Here is a 23,372-nt window from a genome sequence, read left to right on the forward strand (position 1 = left end):
TATTGTTGTTGGTGCTCCTGCCCACTATTGCATGCCCCTACAGACCCTGGCGTTTTCCCACTGATGCCATATTGGATACTGTTTTTAAGAGAGAAGTTCAGGATGCAATTGTAGATTATTTTCATACCAATATGGGCTCTGTATCGCGCTACGCCACCATATGGGAGGCCTTCAAATTTTATACTAGGGGTGTTTGCATCACTAAGCAAGCTGGGGTATTGCGCACACTTAGAAGAGACCTCGACAAAACTGAGTAAGCATTGTGGGACCTAGATGCCAGGACCTTGGGATCCCCTCCATTACAACAACGGGCGAGTCTCTTGAGTGATTTCCAGGATCTTGCATTGCACAAGGCCGTCTATTTGGGGAAGTATGCGTGTGCTCGAGTGTATGGGGAGGGTGAGAGGCCAGGGCGCATGTTGGCCCGTCGACTTACCCCTCGACAGCAAATTACATATATTACCCGACTCCAGTCTGCGGACCACGCCTGGGCCACACACAACGCAGATATCCTCTCCACCTTTAAGTCATATTATACTCGGTTATATGCCTCATGCTCCCTGCCGACTGGTACAGCCCTCTCGGACTATTTGAACGAAATAGCGATGGTTTGGCTGGAAAAGGGGCAACAGCCCTTCAAAGCTTCACCTATCGGTGCGGATAAAATTGAGGAGGCCATTGACAGGCTGGACGGCCCACGAGCACCTGGCATGGATGGCCTTACTGGAATGTTTTATAAAAGTTATAAAACTTCATTGATGCCACACCTTTTGGAGGTCTATGCGGAGGACCTAGGGTCGAGTGAACTACCTACTACTATGAGAGAGGCAATAGTCACATTGCTTCTTCAACCGGGCAAACCGCATAATAGGTGTGCGTCCTACAGGCTGCTATCTTTATTGAATCAAGATTATAAAATATTGCCAAAGGTCCTTGCAACATGGATATCACTCATAGTTGATCAGATAGTTACTCCCCCCAATCAGGCTTTACTCCAGGCCGCTGTACATCTGTAAATCTATACACGCTGTTTGCCATCATAAACCAGATTAATCCCACACTTCCCGCAGCTGTGGTACTACTTGATGCTGAAAAAGCGTTTGATTCTCTAGAGTGGGAATTTCTCCAGGCAGCGCTCACCAAACTTGGCTTTCCACAGAATTTCTGCTCCTTAGTCCGTTTATTGTACACGAACCCGGTTGCACAGCTTCGGGTCAATGGGTTATTATCGGATGAATTTTCCCTATCACGCGGCACCAGGCAAGAATGCTCGCTATCATCCCTATTGTTCTTAACAGCGATAGACCCGTTGGTGCCGCATCTAAAAGAGCATCACCTCCAACGCAGGATTGGGTTCCACTGGGGCCCCCTTCTGGCTTCATTATATGCAGACGACATTCTCTTATTTGTTTGTGAACCCACCACAAACCTCTTCCCGATTATCCGTGACTTTGGTGCGGTTCGGGGTCTTCTCGGGGCTGGTCATAAACTGGTCCAAGTCTGAAGTCTTTCCACTGATGGAGATCACCCTCCCCTTTGCACTGGACTTCCTCTTGTGCTGGTGCAATGATCCTCCCAGATATCTTGGGGTAGTCTTACACCGCCCAGCTGTGGAGGTCATCTGTTTTAATTACGGCATGGCCATAGTCCGGCTGACGGGATAAATAGACCGCTAGATATCGCTTCCATTATCTATCGCTGGTCGTATAGCGATCATTAAAATGGTAAAACTGCCCCGTTTTCTGTATTTGTTCCTGAATATCACAATCCCACTCACGGTTACTTTGTTCAGCACCCTCCGTGGCATGTTGACAAGACTGATTTGGGCAGGGGGGCAGGCACGGGTGAAATGGCAGATACTCACTCAACCGTTTGAGCGGGGTGGGTTTGGAGTTGCTGATTTTTATTTATACTATTTAGTGACGCAGACACACTATGCATATTTTTGGTATTATCCAGATGCGCAATTGCAGTTTCTTAAACCAGGGTTTACCCACTCGCCCTTCTTCCCTCTCCTCCATTCTCTTGCTTGGGCTCACTAGGACTCCTGCTGAAATCCACACTTTGCAAACCACTAGCTGGGCTTGGGGACATCTTTGTAAATATTTAGGGACTGAACATTTTTACTCTCCACATTTGCCCTTACTGGACAACCCATGTCTGCCTCCTACTACCGAAACACTGACGCAGTGGGCGATTGCCCACAACTGCCTTCAGACTTTGGGCGATATGTTTGATAACGGTCAAATGCGCTCCATAGCATATTTGACGAAGGATCGAGATGTGAGTGTATTGGACCACTTCCTGATACACAGAACGAGCACCTCGTTGGCTACAGCATTATGTCCCCTGGCAGCAGAACCCCCTGAATTCATGCCCCTCACCAAAATAATTACAACACATGACAATGCACACCTGGTCTCTAGAGTGTACCATCTCGCACAGACACTCCGACCGACGGTGGGTGGGCGAGGGTGGCCTGGAGGGAGATTTGCCACACCCTTTGACAGACAAAATGTGGACCTATTGTTGCGAACAGACCCGATATGTATTGAATAATTATAAACATAAACTTCTGCATTTTTAGTTTTTACATAGACTGTATGTTACTCCCATGTTGTTTGCCAAGATGAATCACGTTAAGCCAGACAATTGCCAGAGGTGTGCGATGAATCATGCCGATTTTATCCATTTGGTGTGGAATTGCCCCGCTGTCTTAACTTTCTGGGAGTCAGTCTTTGAACATCTCGGTTTAATGGATAGACCAGCCTTACACCTTCACCTTTACTGGCGCTGCTGGGATATGTTCTTCCTCTGTGGGTTTGCATAAGGCATTTTACTGCAATTGCGCTCCTGTTGGCCAAGCGACAGGTCTCTTTGGATTGGGGTAGAATTTACCCACCATTAGTGAAGGTGTGGCTAAAGTATTTGAGGTACTGTGACACTTTTAGCGATGTATACTCATCCTTGCTTCCTCCTACATCCCGGCCAAAAAATATCTGGGAACCGCTTTGCTCCTACTTGCTGCTTCATTCCAAACTCACTGATTGATGTGTCCTTCCACTATCAAACAATTGTGATGATGGCTGGCCAATTGTGATATAATGTGTTCTACAATCCACTGTTATACGAATCTGCACTGTGTTGTTTATTGGTTATTTTGCTCTCTTTGCTATTATTTGTTTGCTTCTTTTTTGTTTATATTCCATATTTGTCAGTGTAATCTGCAATGCTCATCTATATGTCGACTTGTAGATCAGTATTATGCGCTTTATGGCTATTATTCTTTTGCTTTAAAAAACCTCAATAAAAACAAGTTAAAAAAAAAAGGTTATCCGTGGTAGAGGCTATCAGCATAATCGAGTTTGAACAGAACAAGAGATGGTAGCAAGAACCTTGTGTGTGAATCCCAGGTGGGAAAAGATCCATCGCAGAGTTTTGATATTAAACTTGCTAGTTTGTCCACTTTGGTATTCATTGATAGCTTGAAGTCAATGGTCATTCCAAGGTTTCTTACTTCCTTTGATACTTGATAGTTTGGTAGCAAACTTATCGGCACATTGAACCCACACAGATGCCAGTGTGGGATATTATGAAAAATGCACACAGAGGACATCTTAGAGATGCCTCCTGAAAATCGACCAGCCCATGTGTGGTTCCTGAATGGCTACCCACCATTTTCCACCACCAGACAAGTTTCTGGACCCCTGAATAGAGAGCCTCTACTCTCTGGTACTGAAACAAAGGCCATCCTGGGCAGAGGTGTCATGCCTCTCCCAGGATGAGCTGGATCGACAAGAGGGGAAGCTTCAAAGCCTGACACCTTTGCACACTGTCCCTGCCTTTTACTGCCCCCAGCAACTGTTTCCCACTACTTTTGGCCCCCACTGTGGGCAGGAGAATAGGCAGGAAATCCAAGCTAGGAAGAGAGAAGTGCCCACCTATGCCAACCCCACCCCTCCGGTGGGATAGGCGAGGTGAAGCACACATCTCAGTCCCCTCCATCTTGAAGATGTTGAGACTCAGCCAATTAGGAAGAGTATCATACCCCCTCCCAGTGGAGGGTGGCATGATAGGGGGTGTACCCGCCCAAGGAAGGGACCTATTGGTCCAGACCTGCACATTCCTTTAATGCCCCTAAATCTAGTATTTAGGGGCAACCCTGAACCTTGCCTCTTCAGGTTTGAGGAAGAAAGAAGAAGGACCGAAGAGCTGTGCTGATCCAAGAAGGAGAAGAGGACACCAACTGCCTTGGACCCAGCCCTACTAGCCTATCCCGGCTATGACCTGCCAACAGCAAGAACCCTGGCTAGTCCAGCAGCCAGCAACCCCTACAGCCCAGAAGACCTGCCCTGCGACCTTCTCTGTCTCCCTTGAGCACCGGATTTGCTCAACCAAAGACTCACCTCCAGAATCCAGATTCCATTGCACCACTCTGCACCGGACGCCCATGACCCGAGTTTGAGTGTCCCGACACCCCAAGGAGGGCTCCCCAGTGATCCTGGCCTGGAATCTGGCAATCCTCAACCTCCCACAAGACTCTAGATGACGACTGAAGGGTCTCCCAGACGCCACGAGAGCTGGTAAGAAAAGCCGACGCCAGAAGACACCCCTGCATCCAAACCCCCACGGCCTTGGGTGGCCCAACCAACTGTGCCCTGGTATCCCCCAAGATCCGTTCTTACTTCCCCAGCCAATGGTCGCGCTTCAAACAGTTTCCCAGCCCGAGCCTTCAGCATCTTTCAGAAACCGAAGTTCTCCATTGGAAAGCACAGGGTCCCTAATGTCCAATTTGCACCCTGCACCTGGCCGCCCGAGTGCAGCTGGTGGTGCAGCTGTGCTGGACATTGGGTCCTGCAGTGCTGATATTAACCCCAAGAGCTTGCCTCCCACAACCGAATGGCCTGCTTGTCAGCAGTCCCTAACCCAAGGCCCCCTTAGCCCCATTGGCTAACATTGGGCCCCTGCACTCCACACCCAGCTGCCCCAGTGCCGTTGGTGGTGCAGATTGAGTGACCTTTATCCTAATCCCCAAAACTCACCCTTGTAGGTTGTGTACTTACCTCCAAAACCACTAACACTTTTCCCACATAGGAACCCATGTAAAGAGATATTGGGCCTAAAAAATATCTAAGTGTTGAACTGTGTTGTATGAAGAAAAGGAATTCCTGCAAAGTATAAAAAGTCATACTTACCTTGTATGTAGGTATCTTAAGGTGTACTCACTGTAATCCTGAAGTAACGAAAAAGTAATCTGAAAGTACTAACTCTATGATACAAACTGCATTTAAAAGTGATACAAACCTGTAACAACTGCAATTTCTAGTACAACTGCATTTCCATGAACAGTATTGCATTTTAGGTATATTTTACTCACCTGTGCCAAGTCCTGCTTGGTTCTAAAATAATACATAAGTATGTCTTTTTTATACTTACGTCATTGGTCTGGAATCGGTATCTGAGTGTGTGTATTAGTCCTTGATTAAGTGAATACAATAAATGCTTAACACACTCTCTGGATAAGCCTACCTGCTCACCCATACTACCACAAAGAGAGCTGTGGGTACCTACCTAATTCAGCCTCTGCTATACCTCTGGAGACTCCCTGGACTCTGTGAACACTATACCTTACTTTGGTATAGTATATAGAGAGCCAGCTTCTTACACTCTTCCTGGACAGAATCCTGTTTGGAAATCTGAAAGTATAGTATTATCTTCAATGAACTGGGACATCTGGGAAAATGCTGCTCTTTCTATCAGTTTGTCCAGGAAAGGTCCATTTGTAATCAGTCTATGGTTGTCAGGGTTCAGCGGGTTCAGGTTTATTTTTGGGCGTATGAATTACTTTTTTAGTTCTTCTGGAAATTTTCCTATAGTTAAGGAATTGTTAATGATTTTTTCTTAATGGTGTGGCAGCAGAGGTTGTTAGAAGAATACTCTTGAAGGTTTGTGGTGGACTACTTGCTTTGACAAGGTTGATAAATTAATCGTGTGAAAATTGTTGGAAGAAATGGAGAGGCTGGGTTAGAGTATTCTTGGGTTGTTTGTTTTGGAAAAGGGTCAGTGATGGTGCTTTTTTGTTTTAAATATGAGTACAATGGTTCTGTTGTGGCCATATAATGATTCGACAGTTTGTCTGTGAAACCTTGAGTAACGGGATGAGCTTGTTCTACGCAATTTGGTTTACGAAATTCAGTGAGACTTTTATAGAATTCTTTATTTACACATTTAGCATTTTGAATTCATTCTGAATAGTACCTTTTCTGAGATTTTTCGATAGCTGTCTTGTATAATCTGTTAGGTTTCTTCGGCACAGTTTGTCTTGATTGGTGTTTGTTTTGAGCCAGGCCTGTTGCAGCATTCTAATTTGTTATTTTATCTTTTTTATCTCTGTATTTCTCCAAGGTGCCTGTTTTCTTTTGTTCTGTTGTTCAGATTTTAGTGGTATTAGGATATCAAAAGCTTCCTGTAGCCACTCATATCGTTTTGTAACTGAATTTGTAGTATCTATATCTGTACTGGATGTTAGCTGTGTTTCTAAGTGTTCCAAATTGAGTTTGTTCCACGGTCAGTAGGTGGATGCACGTAAAGTGGTTTTAGGTGCGTTGCTTTGCGTAGTTTTATGTTGGAAAGCAAGCAAATGGTGGTCTGACGATGTGAATCAAAAGTAACATTTAGGATGTGTCCAGTAATGTGTGTGGGTTTGTGGAAGATCTGATGCAGGTTCAGTGCGTCTAGGCCAATGAGGATCGTTTTTGGATGGGGGCATATTGAGTTTGTCAAACCAAATGTTGAGGTCACCCAGAATGCATAGATTGGAATATAGTGTTATCATGTTTTAAACTGTGCCTAGAAGTTTGTTGGGGAATGTTGCATTGCTATGTGGAAGACTGTAAAGAAGCTGGAAGCACCAGAAGGAAGATAGTGTAGGGTTGCATCTGGTGAAGAGTGTAGTGTGGTGGAATCTGATTGCATGGTTGCCCCCACTTTTTTCCTGGTGTTTTGATGGTTTTTGACTTAGTTTGGCTGGGAACCTGCTATTCAGGTCCCCAGCCTATCTGCTTTCTCTTATAAATTGATTGCATGTACTTTAGGTACACTCCAGATTGGATTCTGTGGTACCCTTGTGAGTCCCTAGTATATGGTGCACTATGTACCCAGGGCATAGGTACCCCAGAGGCCTACCAGGGGCTGAAGCATGTATTGTGCCACCCCTGGAAAGCCATGCAAATTGACACCACAGGTCTGCTACTGCAGCCTGGGTAAGGTGGTGCATGCACCCCTTACTGAGGTATAGGTTCACTATACCTCACCTATCACTGTACATAGTAACCTATTAGTTACCCCTATGGCAGGCCTTATCATTCCTGAAGGCAGGGTGCTTGGTTATATGTGAGAGGGTGCCCAGGCATGAGCTGAGCCCCCCTGCAGCCTTCGGAATCTCTTCTCCGGGGTGGTCAGTGGTGCAGCCTGACCATATACTCTTAAGTGCATTATATCTAAAACAGTTAATGCTAACTTTGGACTGGCTGCAGGGAAACATGTTGTGTTTGGTGTCAAACACCTTGGAATCATAACCCAACATCAGTTCTTGATGTGATGATATGATCCCACCTTTCTAGAGGGAGAGAATTAGCAGTACTGGTATACCTGGTAGAAATCTAATAGAGCCCTGGCATCACAAAATGGATGCTGCAGCCACAGACACGGGTCTGGCCTCCTGCTGCTGACCGAAACTCCAGCAGGGAAGGCCTGGATAGTAGGTTCCCTGTCACAGTTCTGAGCTGTTTATAGTATGCATCAGAATGTTGGCACAAGGGCCTAATCAGCATCTTATCCTTCTGAGCTGGATATAGTATGCATCAGAGTGCTGACACGAAGGGCCCAGTCAGCTCTCCGTCATTCCAGTGTGCTTCAGAATGCTGAGACGAGGGTCATAGTCAGCATCTTATCCTTCAGAGCTGAATGTAGTACGCACCATGGTTCTGGCGCAAGGGGCCTAGTCAGCATCTTATCCTTCCGAGTTGAATGTTGTACACATCAGAGTGCTGGCACGAGGGGCCAAGTCAGCATCTTATCCTTCCCAGCTGGATATAGTATGCATCGAAGAGCTGACACGAGGGGAATTTTCAGAATCTTATCTTTCTGAGCTCAATAGAGTGTGCATCGGGGTGCTGGCATGAGGGGCCTAGTCAAAATCTTATCCTTCCAAGCTGTAATATGTATGCATCAGAGTGCTTGCACGAGGTGCCTAATCAGCATCTTATCCTTCTGAGCTGGATATAGTACGCATCAGAGTTCTGGCTAGAGGGCCCAATCAGGATCTTATCCTTCCGAGCTGAATATAGTATGCATCAGAGTGCTGGCATGAAGGGCTTGATTAGCATTTTATCCTTCTGAGCTGTATTTAGCATGCATCAGAGTGCTGGCACAAAGGGCCTAGTCAGCCCTCCGTCCTTCCAAAGTTGATACAGTGTGTTTCAGAGTACTAGGATGAGGGGCCTAGTCAGCATCTTATCCTTCTGAGTTCGATAGAGTGTGCATCAGAGTGCTGGCACGAGTGGCCTAGTCAGCATCCTATCCTTCTGAGCTGAATGTAGTACGCATCAGAGTGCTAGGATGGGCCTAGTTAGCATCTTATCCTTCTGAGTTTGATAGAGTGTAGATCAGAGTGCTGGCATGAGGAGCCTAGTCAGCATCTTATCCTTCTGAGCTCGATAGAGTGTGCACCAAAGTGCTGGTACGACGGGCCAAGTCAGCCCTCTGTCCTTCCAAGGTCGATAGTGTGCTTCAGATTGCTGGGACGAGGGTCCCAGTCAGCATATTATCCTTCTGAGCTTAATGTAGTATGCATCAGAGTGCTGGCAAGAGGGGTCTAGTCATCATCTTGCCCTTCTGAGCTGGATATAGAACACATCACAGTGCTGGCACGAGGGGCCTAGTCAGCATCTTATCCTTCAAAGCTGGATATAGTACACAGCGGAGTGCTGGTATGATGGGCACAGAAAGCTCTCCATTCTTCCAAAGGTCGATGTGCTTCAGATTGCTGGGACAAGGGGCCTAGTCAGCATTTTATCCTTCCAAGCTCAATAGAGTGTGCATCAGACTGCTGGCAAGAGGGGCTTGATCAGCATCGTATCCTTCTGAGCTGGATACAGTAAACATCAGAGTGCTGACACGAGGGGCCTAGTCAGCATCTTATCCTTCCGAGCTGGATAGAAGATGGATCAGAGTGCTGGCATGAAGGGCCTAATTAGCATATTGTCCTTTGGAGCTGGTTATAGTACGAATCAGAGTGCCCACAAGAGGGGCCTGATCAGCATCTTATCCTTCCAAGCGGGATATAGTATGCATCAGAGTGCTGGCACGAGGGGCCTTGTTAGCATCTTATACTTCCGAGCTAGATATAGTATACATCAGAGTGCTGGCACGAGTGGCCTAGTCAGCATCCTATCCTTCTGAGCTGAATGTAGTACGCATCAGAGTGCTAGGATGGGCCTAGTTAGCATCTTATCCTTCTGAGTTTGATAGAGTGTAGATCAGAGTGCTGGCATGAGGAGCCTAGTCAGCATCTTATCCTTCTGAGCTCGATAGAGTGTGCACCAAAGTGCTGGTACGACGGGCCAAGTCAGCCCTCTGTCCTTCCAAGGTCGATAGTGTGCTTCAGATTGCTGGGACGAGGGTCCCAGTCAGCATATTATCCTTCTGAGCTTAATGTAGTATGCATCAGAGTGCTGGCAAGAGGGGTCTAGTCATCATCTTGCCCTTCTGAGCTGGATATAGAACACATCACAGTGCTGGCACGAGGGGCCTAGTCAGCATCTTATCCTTCAAAGCTGGATATAGTACACAGCGGAGTGCTGGTATGATGGGCACAGAAAGCTCTCCATTCTTCCAAAGGTCGATGTGCTTCAGATTGCTGGGACAAGGGGCCTAGTCAGCATTTTATCCTTCCAAGCTCAATAGAGTGTGCATCAGACTGCTGGCAAGAGGGGCTTGATCAGCATCGTATCCTTCTGAGCTGGATACAGTAAACATCAGAGTGCTGACACGAGGGGCCTAGTCAGCATCTTATCCTTCCGAGCTGGATAGAAGATGGATCAGAGTGCTGGCATGAAGGGCCTAATTAGCATATTGTCCTTTGGAGCTGGTTATAGTACGAATCAGAGTGCCCACAAGAGGGGCCTGATCAGCATCTTATCCTTCCAAGCGGGATATAGTATGCATCAGAGTGCTGGCACGAGGGGCCTTGTTAGCATCTTATACTTCCGAGCTAGATATAGTATACATCAGAGTGCTGGCACGAGGGGCCTAGTCAGCATCTTATCCTTCTGAGCTGAATGTAGTACGCATCAGAGTGCTAGGATGGGCCTAGTTAGCATCTTATCCTTCTGAGTTTGATAGAGTGTAGATCAGAGTGCTGGCATGAGGAGCCTAGTCAGCATCTTATCCTTCTGAGCTCGATAGAGTGTGCACCAAAGTGCTGGTACGACGGGCCAAGTCAGCCCTCTGTCCTTCCAAGGTCGATAGTGTGCTTCAGATTGCTGGGACGAGGGTCCCAGTCAGCATATTATCCTTCTGAGCTTAATGTAGTATGCATCAGAGTGCTGGCAAGAGGGGTCTAGTCATCATCTTGCCCTTCTGAGCTGGATATAGAACACATCACAGTGCTGGCACGAGGGGCCTAGTCAGCATCTTATCCTTCAAAGCTGGATATAGTACACAGCGGAGTGCTGGTATGATGGGCACAGAAAGCTCTCCATTCTTCCAAAGGTCGATGTGCTTCAGATTGCTGGGACAAGGGGCCTAGTCAGCATTTTATCCTTCCAAGCTCAATAGAGTGTGCATCAGACTGCTGGCAAGAGGGGCTTGATCAGCATCGTATCCTTCTGAGCTGGATACAGTAAACATCAGAGTGCTGACACGAGGGGCCTAGTCAGCATCTTATCCTTCCGAGCTGGATAGAAGATGGATCAGAGTGCTGGCATGAAGGGCCTAATTAGCATATTGTCCTTTGGAGCTGGTTATAGTACGAATCAGAGTGCCCACAAGAGGGGCCTGATCAGCATCTTATCCTTCCAAGCGGGATATAGTATGCATCAGAGTGCTGGCACGAGGGGCCTTGTTAGCATCTTATACTTCCGAGCTAGATATAGTATACATCAGAGTGCTGGCACGAGGGGCCTAGTCAGCATCTTATCCTTCTGAGCTGAATGTAGTACGCATCAGAGTGCTAGGATGGGCCTAGTTAGCATCTTATCCTTCTGAGTTTGATAGAGTGTAGATCAGAGTGCTGGCATGAGGAGCCTAGTCAGCATCTTATCCTTCTGAGCTCGATAGAGTGTGCACCAAAGTGCTGGTACGACGGGCCAAGTCAGCCCTCTGTCCTTCCAAGGTCGATAGTGTGCTTCAGATTGCTGGGACGAGGGTCCCAGTCAGCATATTATCCTTCTGAGCTTAATGTAGTATGCATCAGAGTGCTGGCAAGAGGGGTCTAGTCATCATCTTGCCCTTCTGAGCTGGATATAGAACACATCACAGTGCTGGCACGAGGGGCCTAGTCAGCATCTTATCCTTCAAAGCTGGATATAGTACACAGCGGAGTGCTGGTATGATGGGCACAGAAAGCTCTCCATTCTTCCAAAGGTCGATGTGCTTCAGATTGCTGGGACAAGGGGCCTAGTCAGCATTTTATCCTTCCAAGCTCAATAGAGTGTGCATCAGACTGCTGGCAAGAGGGGCTTGATCAGCATCGTATCCTTCTGAGCTGGATACAGTACACATCAGAGTGCTGACATGAGGGGCCTAGTCAGCATCTTATCCTTCCGAGCTGGATAGAAGATGGATCAGAGTGCTGGCATGAAGGGCCTAATTAGCATATTGTCCTTTGGAGCTGGTTATAGTACGAATCAGAGTGCCCACAAGAGGGGCCTGATCAGCATCTTATCCTTCCAAGCGGGATATAGTATGCATCAGAGTGCTGGCACGAGGGGCCTTGTTAGCATCTTATACTTCCGAGCTAGATATAGTATACCAATCAATCAGTCTTTATTCGATTTAAAAATACAATCATAAAAGACACAAACATAGTACCTAAAAACATACATTTCAATAAATACATTAAAATACCTTATTAAAAGAGCCTTGTTAAAAAAACATTAAACACTTCAATAGACTGACATATAGTAATAAAAAGATTTTTGGATTAAAATTGTCCCTGGTGCAGCTTAAAAGTAGGGAAAACCCAAACACTGAATTCATTAGGGACCATCAAGGGTGCGCTTAATTGATTTTCTCCGCAATGCCCATGCCCAGCCCAGGTATTTTGCCAATGCGACAGAGACTAATGTCAAAGAGCTAGTGCGCAAAATGCGTAAAGCTACAGTGCTGCTCCTTGTGCCGAGAGATCTACACATTGGTGTAAGCCAAACACGCCTTGGAATAGCAAGTGCCGGGCAGACAAACAGAAAGTGGGGAGATGTTTCCATCGCAGCCCCACATGCAGGGCACTGCAGTTCCGAGTTCGTGGCCCACCTTCCAGTCAAAAATCTAAGGGGCAAAGAACCAGCTCTAAACTGGAAATAGAGTTTCCTGTCACCCACATTAGTCACCACATCCCAGTATTGTTCAAGATAGGGGGAATCTTTGAACTCCAAAAAGTTCCCAGACATACCTGTTGCTTTATTCAGTACCTGGGAATCTATTCTTTCCCAGTATGCTATTTTAAGAGAACTTTTTGATGGAAACTGGGCAGAAGCTGGGTCGGTCCACATCCCTTCCATACCCATGTCTTTTAAAGACGCATGTAAGTTCTTCAGCCACTCAATTTTGTGAAAAACATCAGATTTTATAATGTCATTCAGGCCCTTGGCATAGTGGGAAAGTTCAGGAGTAGTCCAAAGCCTCCGCCAGTATAAAACCGGACGGAGTCTTGCAATATCCTTAATGGACCTCCTGCCCAGATCATACCTAAGTGGGATCAGAGGGGTGCTCTGGGGAAGACCAGTAATCCTACGCAGGAATTTGTGCTCCACATTTATCAAAGTCGCTAGCTGATCAAAGCCCCAAAGTTCCGCCCCATAGAGGACAGAGTTTAGGGCCTTTGCTTCATAAACTTGCAAAACCGGGCTTATTGGTTTCGTGAATGACCTACTAAATTCCCTGGTCAAAGCACCAGTTATCTGCTTAAATCGTAGGAAGGCCATTTCCAGATGTCTGCGCCAATTATTATTATTTGAAATTTGCAATCCAAGATACGTAAAATTGGTCACTAATTCTAAGGGTTGCCCATTCATGAACACTCTTTTCCCTTGGAAGCTGCTATGAGGGTTAAAGGCCATAAACTTCGTTTTTGCCACATTAACCTCTAAACCATGATCAAGGCAAAACTCATCAAACAGGCGAAGGGCTTTTTGCAGACCATTAGATGTTCTGGATACGATAAGCGTATCGTCTGCAAACAATAATATGGGGATGGAAACACCAGCCAACCTTGGAGCGTCGGTATTAGCAGAGAGCATAAGTTCAACTATCCCATTAATATAAAGTGAGAAGAGCGTGGGTGCCATAGTACAACCTTGTCTCACACCACGCTCAACCGGGAACTCAGATGTGTCTTCTCCCGCTCCACCCCACTGAATCCTAGCATAGTTAGACTCGTGCAGACGCATCACCATAGTCAGAATTTCTTTGGGGAGACCTAGCCTCTCTAGGACTGCCCACAGCCGGTGTCGTGGTACAAGATCGAAGGCAGCCCTTAAGTCAACAAAAGCTACATAAAGACTGCCATTCCCCAATGTCACCACCTTCCAAAGGAGCTGGACAAAGTAAAAGACTTGGTCCACCGTGCTGGTTAGTTTCCGAAAGCCAGCTTGGAAGGGTGACAAAATGTTATTATCATCCATCCATTCTTGTATTTGGTTCAGGACCATCCTCCCTACCACATTCTGAACGGAATCGATGAGGCTAATTGGCCTATAGTTTCCCGGGAGCGTCCTGTCGCCTTTCTTGAATACAGGTATAATAACTGCCCCCCTCCAAGATTTTGGGACTGGCGCGCCTGCAGCCACAGCGTTAGCCAATAGGGTTATATACTTGCTCCAGTTACCCTTATTGTGGAGAAAGACGTCCGAAGGAACCCTGTCCTGGCCGGGGGCATGTCCACTGGTAACTGAGCATAGAGCCCTACTGGCATCTTGGATGCAAAAGGGACCCTGGGAGTAGAAAACATAATTTGGCACCCATGCGAAGTTGAACAAAATGTTACAAGCATATTGAGGTTTGAAATATTGTACCCACTCTGCCTGTGAAACATAGTTGGAGGGGCTATCAGGGCGCCCACCACTGCCCCACTTAAGAATGTTCCAAAATAGCCGGGAATCTCGGGTATGGCAGGCGCTTTTTAAATCAAGCCAGTGTTGCTCATCCCAGTTTTTTTTTGGCCAACCTTACAGCTTTTTTGTATGCTAGTCTGGCGGAGCGGATACACTCCTGTCCACCATTAGACAGGGCTTTCACTAGGTTGGACCTGGATTCTCTACAAACACCGTCATACCATCTATTTTTCTTAGTTGGAGCCTTATTCGTGTTCCTCAAGGGCTTCGTAAAATAGGAACCTATTTCAGCAAACAACTTCTCATGGCATGCAGCGACTTTAATATTGCCTGGATCTTGGAATAGCATACCCTCAAGCTCAACAATAGAATCAACTAATTTGTTATCTATATCGGCAATGGCCAGGATGTTATGCTCGAGCTCCCCCCACTTAAGTCTACGCATGTTATTTGTTAGAGTTACCTCAGGCAGGCACGGAACCATTCCACCAGCTATTAAGCGATTACTAAACCACCATCTGTGCGCAACACAGATAGGGTTATGGTCGCTCTCAACTCTAACCTCAACAACCATATCTAAAACTGGTTGCCATAGTTGCAAGCTACATAGGACATAATCAATCCTGCTAGAATGTCGACCATTGTCAAAAGTCTTCGCCCCTTGTTTATCACCTGGCGTCCTCCCATTCAGGGCCCTCAAACCATGCTCAAAACAGAGAGCATTAGTCTGGACAATAATCTCAGTCCACCTTTTAATTGGACTGAGGTCAAGCGCAGGTACCCCCCACAATTGGTCTTCCACAGCTTCGTTGCCCCACCCAGAGTCAGGGTCTAGGAGCGGTTCGAAGGTGATATTAAAGTCCCCAGCTACAACTATTCGCCTCCCACCTGAGTGCTGATCAATAATGGAGACCAAGAGAGCCAAAACCTGGGAGCCTGTCCTATTGGGGTCCCTCAAATACAAATTGTAGATGTCCAAATCACCAAGGGTTCCAAGTGACACCCTGACTAATTGAATATCTTCGGACCCAGTAGGTATTGCAAAAGCCTTGGAAAATATGTCCTGTCGGACCCAGATTGTCAGTCCTCCCTTTGGACGTCCCCTTAGACCCTGGATTGCGGGGACATAGAAGTTCAAAAATCCCTGTAGAAACTGAGGCTCACAGGACCAGGTTTCCTGGAAAAGGCAGACATCAAAGTTGCCTATATAGCCTAGCCAATCCGGTGAATCCATTTTTGATTTTAAGCCTGCAATATTCCAGGAGACCATAGACCCCCCCTCCCTTCCTTGGCCTTGGACGTGAGCAGAGTGCGCACACAACTGCTCGTGTCCACGTTGTGATCCCATAGACAGATCAGGGGTTGCTACAACTACATCTACTATCTTATCCACCCCGGTAACAGGGGAGTAACGTAGAGGTTCGTTGAACTTAGGCCCTCCAACAGGGATACTTGGATTGAGAGGTGCAGTAAATAACTGCGGCCCAGGTGTCGGTCAGGCAAAAGCTACTGGGGAGCACAAATCATTTGCTTCCCAATTTTCCAGAGGTGGACTAAATCCTACAGGGTAAGAATTGTAAAAAAACCCTAGATCATGTACCCCAATTTTTGACTGGTCGCAAGCCAGTCGGGAGTCACAAATATAATGCACTGTACGACTATCTCCAAAGTTGACAATAATGGAGTCCCCTGGGACATCTTTGGGTCTTGGACCTACCCAGCTAACCCTTCTAGTGAAGAGGATCTTTCCATCTAAGTGGTTAGGAAGCGGTCTGTTCCTATTTAACCAAAACGTAACTTTGTTCTTTAGTTGCTGGTACGATTCCAAAACACCTTCCTTTAGTTCTGGGACTCCAGTCAGAACAGCAACATAGGGTGTACAGGCAGGGGGCAGATGAATATGAGCCCTAGGCGATATACTGTTTTTGACCCCAGGTTCCAAGGACCTTTCTTTGTTCATAGACTTTTTTCCAGCATTAATACTGGGCACACTCGGAAGGTTGTCTCCCAAATTATCAATACATTGGTTAGTAAAGTTAGAATTATCAGTGACCTGTGCCTTGGGGAGAGCGACCTCGGGTAAAACCCCATGCACTACTTCATTAGCAGAGGATGCCAGCGGGAGAGTAGGAAGGGTAGAGGACACCCCTACAGGATTGTCCCTTACCTTGGTAGCTAGTTTAATAACATTTTTAAGTGAGCAAAAATTATCCAGAACAGTTTGTTCTAATCTATCTACCTTCTCACTAACTAGCTTAACCCTTTCCAGCACGGGGAGAATCAGAGAACGGAACATTTTTTCTATTTCGAGAACCATATTACTCGATTGGGGCTGGTCTGTATGACAAGTAATATTCCCACTAGGAGATGAGGGAACTTCGCCCTGTGTTGCCCCAATTGGAGATTTTCCCGTAACATTAGGGTGTTTGGCCTTCCTCCCTCCCTGGGACCCCCCTACTCGTTTCCTCTTGGCATTAGGGGGATTTACAATTCTTTTACTAGCCCTAGTCTGTGGGTGGGTTAAAGCTAATTTATTAGAGATAGGGGGGCTGCGATTTGTTATCGCAAAGTCACCAGAGTCCCCAGGAGCATCACACACAACACTGCAGGACTGCGATGTGGAAGGACTTGTCCCAACATTCTCCTGCAGAGCTAGTTCGCCCCCATTCTGGACCGCTATCTTCAGAGGAGATTTGGCCACTGCCAAAATTCCCAAGGAAGAGCGTCTAGCTTGCGCTAGCTCTACAGACAAGCGACGCTCAGTAATAGCCAGTTCGTGCTCTAGACATGATACAGCTCTTGTAATGAAATGGTCAAGTGTACCGGTCACAGACCCACCCCCGCAGGTACGCTTACCTTTGGACGCCATTTATACTAAGCATACAATACTAGAGCCAATATGGTCGTTAGCCTAAAAAAGGTCAATTAGAAGAAGGTAAAATACAACTCACTAGAACAAAATGCTAGCTGTACAAGATGAGCGACTATGAAGCAAAGCAAGGGGATGCAACAATCACTTTCGAGTCCAAACAAGGGTAAGTACGCCCTTCTACCTTGGGTATAGTGTCACAGCAGCGTTAGAGATGTTGCCCAGTCCAGTCAGGATCGGTCAGAGACGGGCAAGGACGGGCCCGCCCTTGGCCCGGGCTTCGCCCGGGCGCTGCCCGCGCGCGTCTCGCGCTGCGTGAGCGCCTGTTCGATTTTAAACAGGTCCGGCGCTGGGTAGCGTCGTCATCGGCAAGCGCCGGTACAGGGAATGCCGGGATTTGTAGTTTGCATAGGCCGTTCCCCTCACGGCAATGAAGGTCCGCCAAAATGCAGCCCAGCGACCCCACAGCAGGCCGTTCCCCTCACGGCAGGTAGGTGTATGGCACAGCGTTCAACTTTTGTCAGGAGCGTCCCGCGCTGCGTGAGCGCCTGTTCGATTTTAAACAGGTCCGGCGCTGGGTAGCGTCGTCATCGGCAAGCGCCGGTACAGGGAATGCCGGGATTTGTAGTTTGCATAGGCCGTTCCCCTCACGGCAATGAAGGTCCGCCAAAATGCAGCCCAGCGACCCCACAGCAGGCCGTTCCCCTCACGGCAGGTAGGTGTATGACACAGCGTTCAACTTTTGTCAGGAGCGTCCCGCGCTGCGTGAGCGCCTGTTCGATTTTAAACAGGTCCGGCGCTGGGTAGCGTCGTCATCGGCAAGCGCCGGTACAGGGAATGCCGGGATTTGTAGTTTGCATGGGCCGTTCCCCTCACGGCAATGAAGGTCCGCCAAAATGCAGCCCAGCGACCCCACAGCAGGCCGTTCCCCTCACGGCAGGTAGGTGTATGGCACAGCGTTCAACTTTTGTCAGGAGCGTCTACATCAGAGTGCTGGCACGAGGGGCCTAGTCAGCATCTTATCCTTCTGAGCTGGATATAGTACGCATCAGAGAGCTATCACGATGGGCCTATTCAGCCATTCGTCCTTCCAAGGTTGATACAGTTGGCATCAGAGTGCTGGCACGAAGGGCCTAGTCAGCATCTTATCTTCCCAAGCTGGATATAGCACGCATCAGAGTGCTGGCACGAAGGGCCTAGTCAGCATCTTATCCTTCTGAGCTGGATATAGTACGCATCAGAGTGCTGTCACGATGGGCCTATTCAGCCAATCGTCCTTCCAAGGTTGATACAGTTGGCATCAGAGTGCTGGCACGAAGGGCCTAGTCAGCATCTTAGCTTCCCAAGCTGGATATAGCACGCATCAGAGTGCTGGCACGAAGGGCCTAGTCAGCATCTTATCCTTCTGAGCTGGATATAGTACGCATCAGAGTGCTGTCACGATGGGCCTATTCAGCCATTCGTCCTTCCAAGGTTGATACAGTTGGCATCAGAGTGCTGGCGCGAAGGGCCTAGTCAGCATCTTATCTTCCCAAGCTGGATATAGCACGCATCAGAGTGCTGGCACGAAGGGCCTAGTCAGCCATTCATCCTTCCAAGGTTGATACAGTTGGCATCAGAGTGCTGGCACGAAGGGCCTAGTCAGCATCTTATCTTCCCAAGCTGGATATAGCACGCATCAGAGTGCTGGCACGAAGGGCCTAGTCAGCATCTTATCCTTCTGAGCTGGATATAGTACGCATCAGAGTGCTGTCACGATGGGCCTATTCAGCCATTCATCCTTCCAAGGTTGATACAGTTGGCATCAGAGTGCTGGCACGAAGGGCCTAGTCAGCATCTTATCTTCCCAAGCTGGATATAGCACGCATCAGAGTGCTGGCACGAAGGGCCTAGTCAGCATCTTATCCTTCTGAGCTGGATATAGTACGCATCAGAGTGCTGTCACGATGGGCCTATTCAGCCATTCGTCCTTCCAAGGTTGATACAGTTGGCATCAGAGTGCTGGCACGAAGGGCCTAGTCAGCATCTTATCTTCCCAAGCTGGATATAGCACGCATCAGAGTGCTGGCACGAAGGGCCTAGTCAGCATCTTATCCTTCTGAGCTGGATATAGTACGCATCAGAGTGCTGTCACGATGGGCCTATTCAGCCATTCGTCCTTCCAAGGTTGATACAGTTGGCATCAGAGTGCTGGCACGAAGGGCCTAGTCAGCATCTTATCTTCCCAAGCTGGATATAGCACGCATCAGAGTGCTGGCACGAAGGGCCTAGTCAGCATCTTATCCTTCTGAGCTGGATATAGTACGCATCAGAGTGCTGTCATGATGGGCCTATTCAGCCATTCGTCCTTCCAAGGTTGATACAGTTGGCATCAGAGTGCTGGCGCGAAGGGCCTAGTCAGCATCTTATCTTCCCAAGCTGGATATAGCACGCATCAGAGTGCTGGCACGAAGGGCCTAGTCAGCCATTCATCCTTCCAAGGTTGATACAGTTGGCATCAGAGTGCTGGCACGAAGGGCCTAGTCAGCATCTTATCTTCCCAAGCTGGATATAGCACGCATCAGAGTGCTGGCACGAAGGGCCTAGTCAGCATCTTATCCTTATGAGCTGGATATAGTACGCATCAGAGTGCTGTCACGATGGGCCTATTCAGCCATTCGTCCTTCCAAGGTTGATACAGTTGGCATCAGAGTGCTGGCACGAAGGGCCTAGTCAGCATCTTATCTTCCCAAGCTGGATATAGCACGCATCAGAGTGCTGGCACGAAGGGCCTAGTCAGCATCTTATCCTTCTGAGCTGGATATAGTACGCATCACAGTGCTATCACGATGGGCTTATTCAGCCATTCGTCCTTCCAAGGTTGATACAGTTGGCATCAGAGTGCTGGCACGAAGGGCCTAGTCAGCATCTTATCTTCCCAAGCAGGATATAGCACGCATCAGAGTGCTGGCACGAAGGGCCTAGTCAGCATCTTATCCTTCTGAGCTGGATATAGTACGCATCAGAGTGCTATCACGATGGGCTTATTCAGCCATTCGTCCTTCCAAGGTTGATACAGTTGGCATCAGAGTGCTGGCACGAAGGGCCTAGTCAGCATCTTATCTTCCCAAGCTGGATATAGCACGCATCAGAGTGCTGGCACGAAGGGCCTAGTCAGCATCTTATCCTTCTGAGCTGGATATAGTACGCATCAGAGTGCTGTCACGATGGGCCTATTCAGCCATTCGTCCTTCCAAGGTTGATACAGTTGGCATCAGAGTGCTGGCACGAAGGGCCTAGTCAGCATCTTATCTTCCCAAGCTGGATATAGCACGCATCAGAGTGCTGGCACGAAGGGCCTAGTCAGCATCTTATCCTTCTGAGCTGGATATAGTACGCATCAGAGTGCTGTCACGATGGGCCTATTCAGCCATTCGTCCTTCCAAGGTTGATACAGTTGGCATCAGAGTGCTGGCACGAAGGGCCTAGTCAGCATCTTATCTTCCCAAGCTGGATATAGCACGCATCAGAGTGCTGGCACGAAGGGCCTAGTCAGCATCTTATCCTTCTGAGATGGTTATAGTATGCATCAGAGTGCTGGCACGAGGTGCCTGATCAGCATCTTATCTTTCCGTGCTGGATATAGCACGCATCAGAGTGCTGACACAAGGGGCCTAATCAGGATCTTATCCTTCCAAGCTGGATATAGCACGCATCAGAGTGCTGGCTCGAAGAAGTGCCTAATCAGCATCTTATCCTTCTGAGCTCAATGGACTGTGCACCAGAGTAATGGCACAAGGGGACTAGTCAGCATCTTACCCTTCTGAGCTGGATATAGCACGCATCAGATTGCTGGCACGATGGGCCTAGTCAGCCTTCCGCCCTTCCAAGGTTGATACAGTTTGCATCAGAGTGGTGGCACGAGGGACCTAGTCAGCATCTTATCCTTCTGAGCTCAATAGAGTGTGCATCAGAGTGGTGGCACGAGGGGTTTGGTCAGCATTTTATCCTTCCAAGCTGGATATAATACGTATTAGAGTACTGGTACGAAGAGCCTAGTCAACATCTTATCCTTCCAAGCTGGATCTAGTATGCGTCAGAGTACTGGCATGAGGTGCGTAATCAGCATCTTACCCTTCCAAGCTGGATAGTGTTTGCATCAGAGTGCTGGCAAGAGGGACCTACTCATCAACTTATCCTTTTGAACTCAATAGAGTGTGCATCAGAGTGCTGGCACGATAGGCCTAGTCAGCATCTTATACTTCTGAGCACGATAGAGTGTGCATCAGGGTGGTGGTACAAGGGGCCTAGTCAGCATCTTAACATTCCGAGCTCGATAGAATGTGCATCAGTGTGCTGGCACAAGGGCTAGTCAGACCACCTTCATTCTGAGGTACTGTGTGCATGGGTGTTCTGGAAATCTTCTGCATGCTTACAACAGCCAGATTGTCTGCAGAAGGGATGACAGGACTAGCTAGCCTCCCACCCTTCCGAGCTTGATACATTGTGCCTCAAAGTACCGGCACGATGGGCCTGGTGAGCCTCCCATCCTTCCGAGCTCGATACAGTGTTCTGTGCCGTGATGACTAGATAGATAGATAAGAAAAATAACAAATGGGGGAGGGAGTAAAGAGGTAACGAGATAGAATCAACCTCCTGTTCAACCTTTTTATAAACAATAAGATTCTACCCTTCAATACGAAGAATTGTTTTTCATTTTTTTGTGATAAGGGAAAGGTGTATTAGTGATCCATGAGATGTCATGGAAAGGCACTAAGTGTTTTTAAAATACCCCTCACACACTAAGAATTCCTTAGTGTCATGCTTCATCATAGGGGTCTTCCCGTCCTTTTAAGGGGCGGGGCATGCTTCAACCTACGAGTACGTGGGAGCACTATTTTGTGAAAATAGGTAATGTATGCTGTTGGAGTGAGAGAGGTAGGGTCTGTGAAGAATATGAAGTGAGTTATAAAAATTCCCTGGCTAGTGGAAAAATACTAATTTTATTCACTTCCCTAGCTGGAAATATTTTAAATGGGGATGCGTAGGGGGTATACTTTAATGTGATGCCCCCGACTGGGTCAACATGTTTCGTAAGCCATCCCCACGGCTTGCTCGTCAGGACCTAATATGATCCCTACTGCACTCAAAATATATCTATTGTTTTTTTATAAATATTGTATGCCTATTTTTCAAAACAAAACATGCAACATTGGCATGTCAGAAAAAGAGGGGGAAATCGCCCTAGTAGCCTCGAAACCAAATTGGTATCTATAAGGATAGAAGAACATTGAATCAACAACGTCGATTGTATTGTTAAACACATCACCATAACGTGGAACCACATATGTGTGTTTCATTTAATAGCCTTGAGTTATCACCATTTGGGCAATATAACACCCGCTTTTAAAGAATAAGTAGGGTGCACCTGAACTTAGAGAAAATATATCTATAGATAGACAGACAGACAGACAGACAGACAGACAGACAGACAGATAGATAGATAGATAGATAGATAGATATATAGATAGATAGATAGATAGATAGATAGATAGATAGATAGATAGATAGATAGATAGATAGATAGATAGATAGATAGATAGATAGATAGATAGATAGATAGATAGATAGATAGATAGATAGATAGATAGATAGATAGATAGATAGATAGATAGATAGATAGACAGATAGATACACACTGCGCACCTTAGACACACCACCCCAGTTTTTTAAAATCTTCATAACTTTTTAAAGGAAAAATGGTTCTAATGTACTGGCAATTGCTGTCTTCAAATAAACATCAGGGACTTGGTTCTTCATGGTTTTGGAATGTTATCCTTCTTGAGAATCCCTTGCTGCATACCTGCGTCTCATGAAAGTGCTCGGCATTAGGACCGCTTATTTTGTACATGCCAAGCATGCAGTGCCCTTAGGGCTGAAAGGGCTTCAGCTCCTCCCGTCGTGTGTCCCAGCCCATGCTGCTGCAGCTCGGGCTGCTGTGGGCTAGGCTGGGTAGTGTCTGGAGTGTCCGGCACGCCCAAGTTTTTTACAGGTCTTTAAAGACCATTTGCATATTTACATACCTTTGTAAACTGGTCACCGAGGCTTAGTTTTTTTTCTGGTTCCAGTACCCCCTGGGCCCCCTTACATTTGTATTTTACATTTACTGTCGTAGTGTAAGAATGCATTTC

This window comes from Triturus cristatus, chromosome 4_1, assembly GCF_964204655.1.
Source record: "Triturus cristatus chromosome 4_1, aTriCri1.1, whole genome shotgun sequence".
NCBI classification, from domain to species: domain Eukaryota; kingdom Metazoa; phylum Chordata; class Amphibia; order Caudata; family Salamandridae; genus Triturus; species Triturus cristatus.